The 17,200-nt window shown below is 34.0% G+C and overlaps 1 protein-coding gene and 1 pseudogene across 1 annotated transcript in view; both read right to left on the bottom strand.

Moving 5' to 3' along the window:
* Positions 1-17,200, bottom strand: part of LOC145292845 (cGMP-dependent protein kinase 1-like) — a 736,944-nt gene that overhangs the window by 589,378 nt on the left and 130,366 nt on the right. The window lies entirely within an intron of this gene.
* On the bottom strand, positions 10,334-10,452 carry LOC145293420 (5S ribosomal RNA; annotated as a pseudogene).

Raw genomic sequence — 17,200 nt, forward strand, 5'->3', positions numbered from 1 at the left:
TCCGATCACGTGTTCTCCTTTTATTTTTTTTTCGCGCTCAAGCTCGTGCACCCTTTCTTATTTGCATACGCGTTCAAACGCTGCTCCTGCTGCTAATACAATCGCTTTCCACCCATCCTCCACTGCTACTAATATGTTTATATACGCCTATACCTTCCCTTTTACAACATCCCAGCAAGGTATAATAATGAGAAATACGTAACAAAGTACACTTGTTGGTGGGGTTTTGTTTGAATTAAAAGCCAAATACACACAAAAAGATGATAGTTATTTTTTTTTTAATTTCAGAAATCGACGTCCTATTATGGTGTACAAGAAACACAATTACAGTCACAGGAGAATCAACATTCAAAGAACAGTCTTTCCTCAACTTCTTGCAAATCACAATGATGTCTGTAAGGATTTTCAAGTCTTGTCCGTTTATTTATTTGTATTAATATTATGCATATTCATAATGTTATACAAGTAATTTTTTATCCGGTTGCCGTGATGCTTAAGAAACACGGAACGCGATACAATATACTTTGAATTATTATTTATATTTTGTTTAAGGGTTGCCGACAAAGTTGACGACATACCAAGACTCCCAACTAAGTGGTGTTAACAGATCATACAACCGTAGCACAACCAAAAAGCCGCCATTCAAATCTCGTGTAGTCATTGCAACATCTTACCGAATCTTAAAGAATGTAAACTATATTCACATGAGGTGCCTTAAATAAGTTTCAGGCATTAAAAATTGCTGTAGATTCTAAAAAATTAAGTATTTCATTGCTATACATCTAAGGAGATGATCGGCCTATTTCTGTGATTTCAGGTTAAAATGAACAGCTACAACAGAAATTGAAGTACCCATTCCTAAAGCCTGATTGTCATAGCTGGCGAATTTCAAAAATGTAAGCTAGATGTAATGACACTTTAGAAGAACGATATACAATTAAATTATGTTTTAAACTTGGAAAAATGACAAAGAAACATATGAAACGCTTTGGAGTGCTTTTCAACCATCTTGCCTTAAGCGATCATCCGCTTTCGAGTGACATAAGAGATTAAAGAAAGGAAGGGAGTCCGTGAGGAATGTTAGGCGGTGTGACAGGAGTAAGGAAGTACACATTCCAGAGGTAATTGGCAAATTAGGGAATTTCCTGTGCAAAGACTGTCGTGTGTTTATAGAAACAATAAGTGCACAGTTTTATGTCAGGGTAGGAACTGTATGCACAATTATTTTCGAGGAACTAAAGATGCAGAAGATTGTCCCAACGGTACTCCGAAATGATCAAAGAAAACAACGTAACATTGCATTAACGCAGTCTCCACAACCCTTTAGTTGCTGTCGAAAGGGAACAATTAAGGAAATAAAAGAGGGTATGACGAGGGTGATTAACACGCTCACAAAAGAGAACTTACATGGAACATTCCAAAAGTTGTTGTTGCGGTAAGAGTGCATTGCAGACGGAGAAGATTACTTGATACGTTACTATAGTTTATGTGTTTACTATCAATTAAAGTGCCCATACGAAAAAAAAACCCCTGAAAATTTATTAAAAACACCTTACTGTTAACGATTTCGGTTTCATTTGGTGAAAATGCCTTTCACCAAAGTAAGGAAATTATTTTGGGGACACAACTGAGCTAAATAAACTCGATTTCACACTAATAAGTAAATTTAAAGTGAAATTATTCTATAAGTTTTACTAGGGAATATTGGTAAAATTTGCTCGAATGTGAATAAAATCAGTAATTCCATTACCGGCTTCGTAATTCGACATCTTGAGACAGCGGGACCGGATTTAATACAGCAGCTGTTCGATCTACTACCGATAACAACTCCACAATGTTGAAGGCCGAGTGTATAATCAATAATGTTTTATCGATAGAGTTGATGGATTATTTGGACTTGTATTCGAATTCCTGTTGCGTTGGACTAATATTTAAACTGTGAGGCTTCCGCTAATGATTGATATATATAAATGTATATATATATATATATTCATTTATATGTATGTGTGTGTATGTGTGTGTGTGTAGGTGTGTGTGTGTATCCATAATTTAAGTCTGTGTATATTGTTAATATGAACTAAGATCGATATTTTATCAAGAGTGTTCAAAAAACAAAAATGGTTCTCATTCACAACTTTCAAAGGAAACCATGGGAAATAACATTTTTTTTTTGACTATAAAACTTACTTGGAGTCTTACAATATATGAAAATATAAAAACATTGATCTACGAGTCCTTATATATATGTAGAGAGGAAGCGAGAGAGAGAGAACGAGAGAGAGAGGAACATATATATATATATATGTATATATATATATAGTAATTCACGTACAGTACTGTTTCACTGCAGCATAGCGCATCATTGCCGTCATATATATATATATATATATATATATATATATATATATAAATGTATATATATATATGTACATATATATAAATGTATATATATATATTTATATATATATATCTTCGTTTGGGTGTTATATATATATATATATATATATATATATATAAATGTATATATATATATATTTGTGTGTGTGTGTTTGTGTGTGTGTGTTTGTGTGTGTGTGTGTGTGTGTGTGTGTGTGTGTGTGTAATACAATAATCTGAATTTACTTTTATGTCACCTGAAATTTTCACATCAGGACGTCACTAACAAAGTTTTTATGTTGAAATAAATATATTATGTGAATTTACTTTTATGCTTTTAAGAAGAGAGAAGGGGGGCTGGCAGTTTTGAGTACGCTGGAGGAATCCTTTATTATATTTTATGCTTTAAGTAGCGCTCTGCAGGCTTCCCGTTATTTTTTTTACTGACCACGTTAATAATTTCTCTTATAGAGAGAGAGGGTCAGCATTTGCATTTAATCGTCTTTTGGTTGTTACATTATTACATATAACTCTATTCGTCTCGATGGGCGGGACAGTGTTTATTTCGCTACACGGGTGAAAACGGTGTATTTTTAGTAGTAGAATGGTAGTACACTAACACACACACAGACACACACACACAGACACACACACACACATATATATATATATATATATATATATATATATATATATACACTTGTGCCCGATATTATTCATACCCCTCGGATCTTTGAGATTTCTATAAGAATATTGCTCAAACCAGAAGGTAGACAATATTAAAGGGATTTCAAACAATAAATCAAGCATAAGCATTTAATTTAAACTCAACAAATAAATAAATTATGCAAGTTTGAAACATTATAAAAAGAAAAACAATAATGGCACTAGTTCAAAATTATTCATACCTCTCTTACTAATAGTCAATAGCATGCCCTTTATTCTTAATAACTGCCTGTAACCGTTTGGGATATTTATCAACAAGGTTTTTACAAGCATCAACACTGATTTTTGACCATTCTTCAATGCAGTAGTTCTCCAAATCCCTCAAATTTCTAGGTTTCCGCTTTTTAACCTCAGTTTTCAATATGTGCCAGAGGTTTTCGATAGGGTTCAGGTCGGGACTCTGGCTAGGCCATTCCAAAACATTAATTTGATTATCCTCAAACCATTTCTTGACTATTTTGGCAGTATGTTTTGGATTATTATCCTGTTGAAGGACCCAGTTTGGTCCTAAATGGAGCTACTCCGCATCCTGTCTAATGTTTTTCTGGAGTATCTCCAAATATTGCTCCTTCTTCATGGTTCCATCTATCTTGACCAAACTACCTGGACCACTAGCCGAAAAGGAGCCCCAAAACATTAGGCTACCACCACCATGTTTCACCGTGGGTATGGTGTTCTTTGGGTTGTAAGCTTCTCCTTTCTTCCGCCAAACGTAAGAAGCATCCATATGGCCAAACAATTCAATTTTTGTTTCGTCAGTCCACAAAATACTTGAGAAAACGGACTCTGGAGAATTCACATGGGTCCTAGCAAACTTTAGACGTGCTGCAAGGTGTTTTCCGGTGTGCAATAGAGTCCTTCTTGGTCTTCTTCCTTTCAGACCATTTTCATGCAGAGTCCTTTGCAATGTTTGCCTTGATATTTTTATGCCAGAAGACTCCAGATTTTCTAAAATGTCCTTATTAGTGGTGGTTGGATTTGCATTAACACTTCTTACAATATTCCTGGTGGCTCTAGCAGACAGTTTCCTTTTCCTTCCTCTACCAATCAAGTTGTTTGTTGTGTGGTGGCTCTGGAATTTTTTGATGATGCTCTGTACTGTTGCTGTAGGGACCTCAAATTTCTTGGAAATTGACTTGTAACCTAAACCATCCTTATGTGAATTCACAATTTTAGTCCTAAGATCATTACTAAGCTCTTTTTTCTTCCCCATTCTAATAATTTTTATTCTTTTATTGGTTTTCAGTTGATATCATTTTAATTTCTGAAAAATGCAAAAAACGAAATGAAATTAATCAAAGGTTGTATAAAAGCATTCAAAATAAGAATCAAACAGAAAACAAAGAGTCAGAAACTCGATTAATATTGAAAAAATAAGGGGGTATGATTATTTTTGAACATTGCAGATTTTATAAATAGCTGTATATTTCTTTTATTACAAGTATCCCGAGATTTTAAAATGACAAAAATGATCAGAAGAGGTTTATTAAGAATATGTATCAATATGGACGTAAACAATAAATTCTTACAAAAGTTACACCTAATAAACTCAATTTTCAAGGGGGGTATGAATAATATCGGGCACAAGTGTATATATACACGATGTAAAACCTGTGGTCTATTCCATGCTTATGTCATAGAATATATATATATATATATATATATATATATATATATATATATATATATATATATGATTGCAACATCTTGTCAGACTTTTAGTCCATGAGCCTAAAAATGACTTCCATCGCCACAGGACCATTTTTATAGACAAATGCCTGAGGGAGTATCTATACACAGATGATGTTACAGAGTCTTAACTTTGTACGATAGCTAAGTCTCTCTCTCTTGGTTCCAAATGTTGAGATCAAACAACAAGCAAGAGCAAGATAGCCAGCAACATCCTTAACTGCAGAGTACTGGTCTCCCGCTTTACGGGTTTTAACTCAGAGATTTGCTTCTCCTAGAAAGGATGCCTTAACCACGAATTACGGGAGCCCTCTCCACCCCAACACACACATACATACACACAAACACACATGGTGCTAGTGGGCCTTCGACTCCGAGAAAAGGGTGCATTCATTGGAAGGTCTTGTTTTTAATCCTTCAGGGAGACCAGCCGCCCTCCTTACGAAACAAGTCTTGTGGGGAAACCAGTTAAGTCGCCAGTGACCCGACCATGAGGCAGTTAGTACTGGGTTACATGGTCCCAGTAGCATATGACATGACCTGGCATAATATATATATATATATATATATATATATATATACACACATATATATATATATCGTGAATATTTTTCTTGTTTTCTTTTTATTTATCTTTTTCCTAAATATTTTTTTCAAATATACTATTATAAACCAATACTTTTTCTTATATTTAAAACGAGAGAAAAAAAGGTCCTCGCACGAAATTGATCATTCCCCAAATTATATTTGCATATTATCTGAACTCCAAACCACGCGGCTTTTTTTTCTAAAGTATGCATTACTTCTAGTTAATCTAATGTTTATACGTAACCCTAAATGTATTACTTCTTAATCAGATGTTTTAAAACGAGTTAAAAATACCCAGACTTTCCAATTTTATAAAAGTTCCATTATAGCATTTATTATGGGGTGGAGCTGGAACGGTCGGACATTCTGGCATGAGGTATGCGAGCCGTGTGTAGTTCTTTAAATTTGACTCGAAAAATTGAAAGCTTAGGCAAGAGAGAATTCTTAACCTAACAGAAGCGAGGATTTATTTTTTCTACAGTAGAAGACAGAAGAACTTTATTTAAGTAGTATACTTAATATCTGCAATTACCATATGCTTGCTTGTATTTACAAAGTGACCCCCATGATATCCATACCAAACCACTGAACATAGCTTATAATTTAACATTCACTATATTTGTAACTGGAATATACAGTATCTTAGCTGTGATACTAGGGTTATTTTTCTGAGTAGATGCAATGCTCTGTTCCTGACCTTAATGACTGCCTATAAATACAGAATACGAATTCCGAATCACCATGAACTAGTTGTTCCTCTTATTACTGAAAAAAACACCTAACAGCTAGCTACGAAATTCCAATGTATCATTTTACCTCCAAGACGATCTACCTTTGTCTAACCTGTATGCCAAAAATTTTTTTTTTCTTAAGACTAAACCTTACCTGAAACTAAATCCTAATGGAGATCTACTGTTATTTGTAAGTAAATAACCTCTGTCTCTTGATCGCTAACCACCTGCTCCTTCCCACCAAACCGCCACTAAACTCCTACATTGCACAGCATTTGTAGTAGAATCCTTAATTCCAGCCCCTAACCCTCACATGCTAACTGCTTAATAGTCATCACTAAACATCTATACATAAAAACTAGGAACTCCTGACCTCTGGAAAATCTACAACAGTGTAGTAAATAATGGGCAATCAACAATTCCCCTTCTAACCAACAATCACGCGGTTGTTTGCTCAGCAACCAAGAAGGCTAACATGCTTGCCCGTGGGTTTGCCTCAAACTCCACACTGGACCCTTCCAACCACCCCCTACCTGACTTTCTTATGCGGACAGACGCCATGCTAGACGATCTAAAAATCACCTTTGCTCAGCTGCATGCTATCATAAAAAAAAACCTTGATACTTCAAAAGCATGTGGACCTGATCTCATCCCAGCTGTGCTATTAAAACATACTCAGCCGAAGTAACTCCAGTTCTCTCCAAACTCTGCAACAAATGCCTTAATGAATCTTGCTTTCAGGGCTGTTGGAAAAGTGCTTCTGTGGTACAAGTATTCAAGAATTCTGGCAAAAGAACTGACCCATTAAATTATAACCCGATTAGCCTCCTCCCACTTTTAGCCAAAATATTTTAGGTCTCCTCAGGAAAATTAGCTCATACGGTATCACTGGTAGAATACATAATTTAATCCTTCTTAGATAAGAGAAAAATCCAGGTTGTCCTCGGCGGTCGTACTTCTAAGCAATATGATATAAATGCAAGAGTACCCCAAGGGTCTATCCTTGGACCTCTACTGTTCCTGATATTCATAAATGACCTCTTTCTGTTCCTGATATTCATAACTCCCTCTGAGATGGGTATATATACTGATGACATAAAACTCTATAACAGACACGACAGGAAAACAAATGAACACATATCTAAAGAAATGGCAGAAACACTAGAGGATGACCTCCAATCTGTAGTGGAATGGGGACAAAAATGGATGGTCACGTTCAATGCCGCCAACACTAAACTAGTTTCATTCAATAATTACAAGAAAGCTTCTCTAGCACCAATAGCAATGGCCAACGATTCTTCATCTGAGAGTACATCTTTCAAACACCTTGGTTTAACGTTCACAGGAAACATGAGTTGAAACAATTACATTGAAGCCATTGCCAGAGCCGTTGCAATGAAGGTGGGCTCTCTCTACTGTGCTAGAAAACTACTAACACCCGAAAGTATCCTGTACCTCTATAAGGCCACCAAAAAAATGTCTGAAGTATTGCTGTCATATTTGGGCTGGTGCATCTGGTACTAGTCTTTCCCTCCTCGATAAGGTTTAAAAGAGAGTCGCAAATCTGATAGGCCCTGAACTGTCCCATCGACGAAATGTTGCATCCCTCTGCCTGTTCTACAAGTATTATAATAGTCAATGCTCTGACGAACTGCAAGCACTTTTGCCCCCACGACGTGAACACCATCAACAAACCCGACAGGCTGCTAAATCCCACCCCCACTCTGTAGAGATCCTCTGATGTAAAAGATCTTTCTACTCCAGTAGTTTCTTCCCCAGAACCGCTAGACTTTGGAATTCCATTCCAGGTCCCTGCTTCCCTAACTGTACTGACGTGCAGGAGTTCAAGTGTAACGTGAACCGACATCTTGCTGCCCAAATTCCTACATTGTACTCCAGTAGTTGTTGTCCCTGATAGTAGCCCCCTACACCAAAGTGGCAATGTGCCTTGTTTGGGGTGAAAATGTAATAATAATTAAAATATATATATATATATATATATATATATATATATATATATATATATATATATATATATATATATATATACAAACAATACAGCTAAATTACGTTAACATACCGGCTCCCGTCTAATCACCAATGTTAAGCAACGATGAGCCTAACCAGTACCAGATGGGTAACCTTATTTGGGAGTTCCAGGTGCTGTATGTGCTCTCCGCTTACCTCGGCATTGTTTCCAGTTGTCCTGGATTTCTCCTTGCTACTTGAATTAAGGAGCACTAATTCATTGAATGTATGGTTCGAAATTGCGCAACCATTGCCACACAATTACATGCGCAGCTACCCCTACAAGGGTATCCTTTGTCTTTTCAGACTGAATAGAGCCATCGATATATATTGGTTTTAGTAGTTCTCTGAAGGTCTTTTTACTTACAGAAGTGTTGAATATTAAAGACAGAGCCATAATTCAAATTGATAAATAATCCAGGTAGCATTCCAAAAGTGAGATTTTTCTTTCATTCTTTACTGAACAAGGTATTTCTCTACATGAAAGGGGGGATCTTTACATACCTATATGTTTGAACATACGTCAACTTTCTATATTCATTCATGTTTGCACATACGCTATCTCAATTAACACGTTTATGCTCATATTTACGTTATCACCTTTCTGCCACATTTATGTTCATATGTGTATTATCACTTTTCATACACAATTCTTTGTACGTACGTTTTCACCTTTCACCTACAGGAATGTTCATATATATTTATCACTTTTATAGGTACATTTATACGTATGTTTATGTCCGTACGTACGTTATAACCTTTTACGCGTATTTCTGTCATGCAGTCATGTTCGTGCGTACGAAGTGCTTTTTTGTTAGTTTCCAAATATTTTTGTACAGGCATTTATAATGGTCGTAGGGTCTTGAAAACTCAGTATGCTATTGCTATCCATCTTATGAGATGACTGACCAGTTTTTGATGATTTCAGGTTTAAATGATCAGCTACAGCAGGAATTGGATTGCACCTCACTAAAGCCTGATTGTCACAGCTGGTAAATTTCAAAAATCCAACCTGGAGTGAGTACACTTCAGAAAAACGATATACAAATAAAATTCTGCTTTAAACGTAATCAAAATTCCGCAGAAACATATGGAATGATCAAGCCTGCTTTTAAAATATCTTGCATGAAGCGAGCATACGTTTTTCAGTGACATAAGAGATTCAAGGAAGGCTGTGAAGAATAAGAAGAGGTGTGGGAGGAGTAAGAGAAACAGAACCTAAGAGTTTATTGACCACATAAAGAATTTCATAAGAATTGTCTTATGTTTATAAAGACGATAACTGCAAAGTTTGATGTCAGTGTGAGAACTGTACACAATTATTCGTGAATACTGAATGTGCGGACAGTTTGCATAAACTTTGTGCCAAGGGTGTAGTCCCCACCTCCGTCCTTATCACAGGCTGTTTGACCAAGATGCACACCAAGACAGATCCAGACCTTGCTCCTTGTGACTTTTGATTATTTCTTAAGCTCAAAAAAACATAAAAGGGTGTCGTTGTGAGACAATTACGGAGATGAAAGAGGATATGACGAGGGTCATTGACACACTCATACAGGAGGACTTCCATGGGGGCTTCCAAATGTTTGAACGGCAGAGCAAATGAACAGCAGCCGGAGGTGCTTACTTCGCAGTTTTTTGTGTGTACTATCAATAAAAGTGCCAACTTGAAAAATGGCTGAGAACTTCTTTAAGGTTATTCGTACGTTATCACCTTTCAAATACAATTATGTTAACTTTAAACTTTTCGCACACATTTATGTTTGTACGCACGTTAATAGCTTTCAAATGTATATATTCATACATACGTTGTTACGTTTCACGCGTAAATAGTTGTACATGCATTCTGCCTTTTAACACACATTATTTGAATCATCTTTTACATACTTTTATTTTTTGATTAAGTTACAACATTACACCCATTTATGTACACTTGCAATGTTTTTTTTCCGTACGTTATGATCTTTCTACATTTTCATGTTTTTACGTTATCATTTATTAGATGTGTATGTGTGCCCGTGTGTGTGCAGTTAACACCAACCCTATTCAGGGTTTAACCGGCTTCCTCCAAAGGAGGAAGTTTTATGGGAGTAGGAAATTCACAAGCGGTCCCCAGTCGCATGTATATCCCCGTTAGAGGAGATGGCGACGTTAGTTTTTTTTAAACTTTTTGCAGGGAGGTGTCGACGTCCTCCTACATACAGCACCTGGACTTCTCAAATTGGTCACCTATTTTAGTAATGACTAGGCTCAACGTTGCTTAACTTCGGTGATCTGACGGGAACCGGTCTGTCAACGTGATTACGCCGTATATATTTATTAGATATCTGTACTAATTAAAAATAAAGTTTATTAATTCATTGTTTTTTCCTGTTTTCGTATTGGGTGTCTATTTCTATTTCACTTTTACACGCAGTGTTATTCGTTCATTTTTCTACATTGTGCATAATTACATTTAGTGCTGCATTTCGAGTAAATCTCTACCTCAATCTCGAAACGATCTCTACTAAACTACTTTATCATTTAGTAATCTTCATACTTGAAACTTGATATATGCGAATTCTGGCCCTTGGAACAAAATCGATTTGATTTTTAACCATGAAAATAGCTGCTAAATTGTCAAAATTTAAATTGGCAAGCGTAGTTTGACGTAATGTGTAAAGTTTACATATGCGTAAATATAAATTTCTAAGTTTAAAAAATTGTTTATTTTTTTAATAAAGAAAACGTGTGGAAAAGGCGATAACAAGAGTCATGTGCGGGTTTCTTTTTGTACAAAGCCGCCGGATATCAAACTAGAAATAAATGGAAAAGGACTCATGAGAATCCCGTCTTTATTTTCCCGCTCATTCTGTGAATTATTTACTACGAGAATTTATGTGCGTACTTTATGTCATTTTGCGATAATATGTTCAAATCTGCGTTAGAACAATTCATAAAACCTCCTCAATCAAAATCCTGCTTGTCACCCGGCAAGTTAGTCGATTTTTCGATCAAATCAAAACAAGTAAACCGATTCAAAGTATTTTCATGTGCGAATTTTATACTTACCACAGAAACATGTTCAATTTTACTTAAGTCCTAATGTAACTTGCCTTATACACCTTCTTCTTCTTTTTCTTCTTCTTCTTATTATTATTATTATTATTGTTATTGCTGTTAGTATTACTACTACTACTACTACTACTACTACTACTACTACATGCTGATATCCGGAGCATAAAAAAATCGTCATAACCTATCAGCTATTTTCTTTTCAATCTTCCAATACATTCCGCGAGATTCTGGTGGTTCCATGTAATGTTTCTTCATGTTTTGCCTCTGCAGAAGTTTTTCTGACTCGCGTATGTGACTCATTCAAAGGTTTGTCGTAATATTTCAGCTGTTCTCATCATCATTATTCGTTGTTTTCGGTCTAGCTATTCCTAGAATTAAAATTTCCCATATTCTTCTTTCAAAGGGTTTCGGAATTGTTCCTAGCACTCTTACTATTACATGTTCTATCTTGATCTTTTTCTCATCCACACCCCTTTTAGAATTTACTGAAAGGAATGAAATCATTTCTCCTTATCTCTGTTTCCTAATTTTCTTCAACAGGAATTCTTCAGAACAACTGTTTTGGAAACTGCCGATCTTCAAACTGACATAAGTATTACCGTTTATTGTATTTGTGATTATAATTGAATATAATTTATCTTTGAATAAATTGCTATTTATTGCCTTAGTCAAAAAACATACGGTTATTTGCTAGAAAAGATTATTCTTTTTTATATACAAAAAAACGTGTTAGAAATAACTAACAAAAGAAAATTTTGTACATATTTTCCAAAATAGTTCAATAAAAAAGAGCATGCACAAAAGTAATTGTACAGAAAAACATTTGAAACAAAACAAACAACAAAATAATGGCGTTGTTAATTTCGTTTCAACTGCTAAATAGCAACGAACAGCTTAAAAATCCAATACTGAATTTTTCGATAAAATAAAAAAGAAAAAAGGAGAAACCACTGCAAATCAATTTTCTTCCCTTTTTCCAAGTTCAACCAATTTGACACCTCCCAAGCAACAATAATATGAACAAAAAACCATAATATGAACGAACAAAAGCAAAAAAAAAAAATCCAGATTGTTTTGAACTGAACTGTTTCCCTCTAAAATAATTACCCGAGGATATCACAGAAACTATTTACTAAAGACTAATTAGGAAGGCTTTTACATGGGAGTTCTTAAAGGCCTTTTGGGAGAACAAGAAACCGAGGAGAAAAACTACTAGCAAATACGAGAGAAATTACTTTCTTTAAATCGTAATAGAGCTACCCATAAAACAAAAAATAACCATGTACCCTAATAGCCTAAATGGACCATTACTCCTTCTTGGTGTAAAAACACAAAAAAAAATAAGATCCATTGACTATGGAGCTAATTATTGTAATGGAACTTCCCTAAACAGATGTATATTGTTAACTTCCAAATCTTTATATTGAATATTGTGAATTTTTGTGATAGAGATTTAACATGGGTTCTAAACTTAAAATTGCTAAGAAAGCCGCTCGCAGAAGACAAAGCTCTCACCAAATAGACCAGCACCTCCAAAACATTAGAAAAAATGAGTTCATAACGACTTAAAAAGAATTCCTTTTAAAAGCTATTCCATTTTTTTTTTTTTGCATTCCAAACTGAAATATTCGCTTTATGTGTAACGCTACTGCAACAGTTATATTGTATCCTAATCCTTTTTTGAAATGAATATAATACTGTATAAACGCATTTTACAATGATAAAAGCCTCACAAATAATTTTTTTATGGAATAAGGTTTGCCGCTGCAAAGGCATTTCTTTCTAAAATAATGTGCTGACTCAAGTTTCTTTGCCTTTTTGTCAGCAGATTTTGTTAAATCAGGATCAAAGTTGCAGTTTGTATTAAAATAACTATCGCATATTATTGCTTTCTACCCACGAAAGCTAAACGTAATTGCAAATCCTGTTTTTCTAAAAAATGCTACTCTATCGGTGCTTAACGAAATCTCATTGATTAGCACATTTTTATCTCTACGAAACGATTCGTAATATTTCTATCGAACCCATAGAACAGTGAAGTTTTCTTCTAAAATTAAAAAAAAAATTAATGCGTCATATAAATGGTTTATATTGAATGTGAAAACTCTGCAAAAGTTCTGCTTCGATTTCGTTGTAGTTTTACAAAATGTGTACGATGAGGCGTTATAACAATATGGGCATTTGAATGAAATCAAATACGCATCAAGTGCGCTTGAAACCAAATCACAACGTAATATTAGTAAAATACACAAATATTTTACTTGTTTAAAATTTATCACAAATATATTTTGGAGGTATACTCCATCTTCAGGTTGTTGTTTTGTTTCTTTTTTTCTTTTCTTCTTCCTTGCCATGTTGTAAATTTGGAGAAACACGTCTGTTTGTATAGAGCCGCGCGTTGTATCTAGCGGTTGTATTTTCAAATGTTTGAACTGTGCATAGGAAACGCGAGAATAACGTCAAGAATGAGAGTTCAATAGAAACGTTGTTTTGATTTGAATAAAATAAAATACGTTACCTACGCACAGTTCAAACATTTCAAAATCCAAATTAAAACAACGTTTCTATTGAACTCTCATCTTTGACAATATGAGCATTTGTTTGTTTTAATGTATCACTACCAAATGTAATACTTTAATTAACAAAATATTTTACTGGCAAAAATAAAAAAAAAATGTTTATGTACAAATGAGAAATGTCCCATAAGACTGGTTCAAGCTATATACTTGACTATATTGTCATAATTCTGAGTCCTGAACAATTTCACCCTATTAAAACTGTAGTTATTAAGTTGTTAAAATATAATGCAACGTTTCTTACTATGCCGTGTGAATAATTTAGTACATTTTTTCAAGAACCCAATTTTAACATATATTTAATCTTTGTATTAGACTCTAGGCTATACAGTTTGAGAACAGCACAAAAGGAAAAACCCTAATCGGTAGATATGGCCATGTCTATTTTTAGCACAACACAAAACAATTTGAATCAATTTCTACTTCTAAACATGCTCACATGTAAACGAATTTTGTTTATTTTTTTACATTTATTTTCTTTATGTACAAACATATATTCTAACAAAATTGTCTCAGATTTGTATTTAAACAAAATCTATATAACTATCTTTTCTTTTGTCTCTAATTTAAATTTATTCATAGACTCTAATGGAATATTGAAATTCAGAGGTATACTAAATAAATGTTTTAACAATAAACAAAATGCTTTTGCAAGAACATAAATAAATACAGTTTGAACAAACTAAAGTAAATGTTGTAACAATAAACTGAATGTTGTTGCAATATACAAAATGTTTTCATTACCCTAAATAAATGTTATAACAACATACTAAATGTTGTTTCAACACACTAAATAAATGCTGTTACAATAAACTAAGCTAAATGTTGTTGCAATAAACAAACTGAATGTTTGAACAAACTAAATGTTGTTTAAAAACACTAAATAAATGTTGTTTCAACCTACCAAATATATGTTTCAACAAACGAAATGATATATATATATTATTTAATTGGAATTCATTATTGAGATGAGTATAATTTATTAATTTTATTTATTTAGTGCGGACTATTATCGTACTCTTTTAGTTGTTGTGTCACGACGTTTCGGCCAACTATTCATCTGGCCTTCGTCAGGTGGTTACGACTTGACGAAGGTCAGAGGAATAGCTTGCCGAAAAGTTAGGAGATTCGGAGTTCCTATCCGGTCGCCGTTACTATCTGACAAAGCCACAGGAGTAGTTGGCCGAAACGTCGTCAAACAACAACTAAAAGATGAAGATAATACTTTGCAATAAAGAAAGAAATTAAAAAAATAATAAAGAAAATGTTATTGCATAAATCAAATTCAACTATTCAGAAACAGGAACGGCGAGTTTATAAACCTATAAGAAATGCAAATGCAACAAAAAAAAAATGGCGAAATAGATTAAAAGTAGATGTTGTATTAATTAAATGTATAATTAAATCTAGACGTTTCCGGATGTTAGGCAAGGTATTAGAAAATGTAATAGGGTTTTACAATAAAATACGAGTTGACAAATTCAATTGAATTAGGGCAATATAGTATCATTCAATTTCTAACCTATATCCAATGGAAATATCCTGTCTCCAAGATAATGCTCAAATGGAAGTATCTGCCATTAAATCTTTCGGCAATTATTCTAGTACAGGACATAAAAATAAAACATTTCAAAACTTAAAAAAAATAATTATAGTATTAAAGAGGTGCCCATTCAATCGGGAAATAGACCTAAACGCTAAGCCACTGCTAAATTCCTTCAAACAATTAAAGATACTATTGAATATCTGTAGTAAGTGAATTGTACTTAATTATATATATATATATATATATATATATATATATGGGGGGTGAAGTATTAAAAAATCTCTAAAAATGAACCATTTAAAATAAACTTTTCTAAAAGGAAAAAGTCCATAAACCAATAAACAAATTCAACCTGTCCAAAATATATAAATTCCCTTTTCATAAAAATATACGAATATATTCTACCAATAAAATAACTCTTTAATTGCATTGCAATAAATGTATTGCAATTTAATTGACGGAGTGTGTTAGAAATATTCTTAACAAGACGTTTTATGCAATTTACATAAGTGACTTGATGCAATTTGACACTGTTACTTGAGGGGGATATATATACACACTAAAGGATTTACTGGAAGAACGAGAGGAGCTCAAAAAAGAAAGAAAGAAAAGATTTACCGAAAGGAACACAAAACACGTCTCACCTATCGTACATAATTTTCTTCAACAAGAAGAACATTCTCCAGAACAACCGTGTTGGAAACTGACAATCGTCAAACTGACATAAGTATTACCTTTTATTGTATTTGTGATTATAATTGAATAGAATTTGTTTTTGAATGCAATAACTTGTTGGTTTTTAAATGACTTGGTCCAAAAACGTATGTTTGTTTTGTTACAAAAGATTGGTCTTTTCTGTTAACAAAAATGTGTTAGAAATAACCAACTCAAGAAAATTTATAGCATATTATTATTATTAATATTTACTTACTAGGATTTTTACACAGGTTATTATCAGGCATTGCTCACTGACAACAACCGGTTGTGTTTCGTGGGATCTAAATGACAACAAGTCTCTTCAGATTTCCAGTACTCCTGATCATCTCGAAGGAGTAAATTAGATAATCATCGCAACAACCGCTTACCATTGACTTCTCGCTGACAATGGTCATTGATCATCATTGGCATTTGGGTAGCAATTAGCCTACCTTAGTTATCAGTTCCATTCGTACTAATCCAGTGGAGGTCAGGTTGGTGACTAATCTTCTCAGTCTTTTCATCGTCATTGAGTTTCTATACTATTGTGTAAAGTGCCAGTTGGTACTGGTTATACAATATTTGTGAGTGGAAAGGTGCTTAATTTACGATTATACAGTTTTAATTTTCTTCCTTCTATGTAGTGTTACTCTATCTTTTTCTTTTCTTCTTATCATTAGTAGGGGTAGATTTTTTGTACTCCTGAAAAGCTCTTTTAATTCTTGCCACTCACGAGTTTAACAGAATTCATCCTAGATGAGTTGTCTTCCAAACTATCAAGTCAGATCTAAAAAAATAAAAAAAATAAAAAACCGTTGAGTCTCAGGCGCTAAGTAGGACGGCCCTTCGCATTATTTACAAACTAGAGTCAGTTTGGAGCTGGAATTAACAATTAAAGGGTGTTGGAGACGCCTTATAACTCTGAATTTTATATGAGAGATGATTACAACTTCTCGGATATGAAAACCTTGGAATCTATTTAAATATCCTATCACCATCTCCTATGCATTTGAGCTTAGAGTAAAGTTAAGTATTGCTTCAGATTCTATATTTCAGCTTTTCTGTCCGCGCTCAGTGCAGGAGAATTTTTTTTGCAGCTGTAGCGATTCTTTCAGTTTAGAGTATTTTTTATTGAGGATCTGGATTTTATCACATTAAAATTTGATCGAAGTGGCAAGAAGATCATC

Source organism: Euprymna scolopes, chromosome 14 (genome assembly GCF_053919585.1).
Source record: "Euprymna scolopes isolate OS-2025 chromosome 14, ASM5391958v1, whole genome shotgun sequence".
NCBI lineage: Eukaryota > Metazoa > Mollusca > Cephalopoda > Sepiida > Sepiolidae > Euprymna > Euprymna scolopes.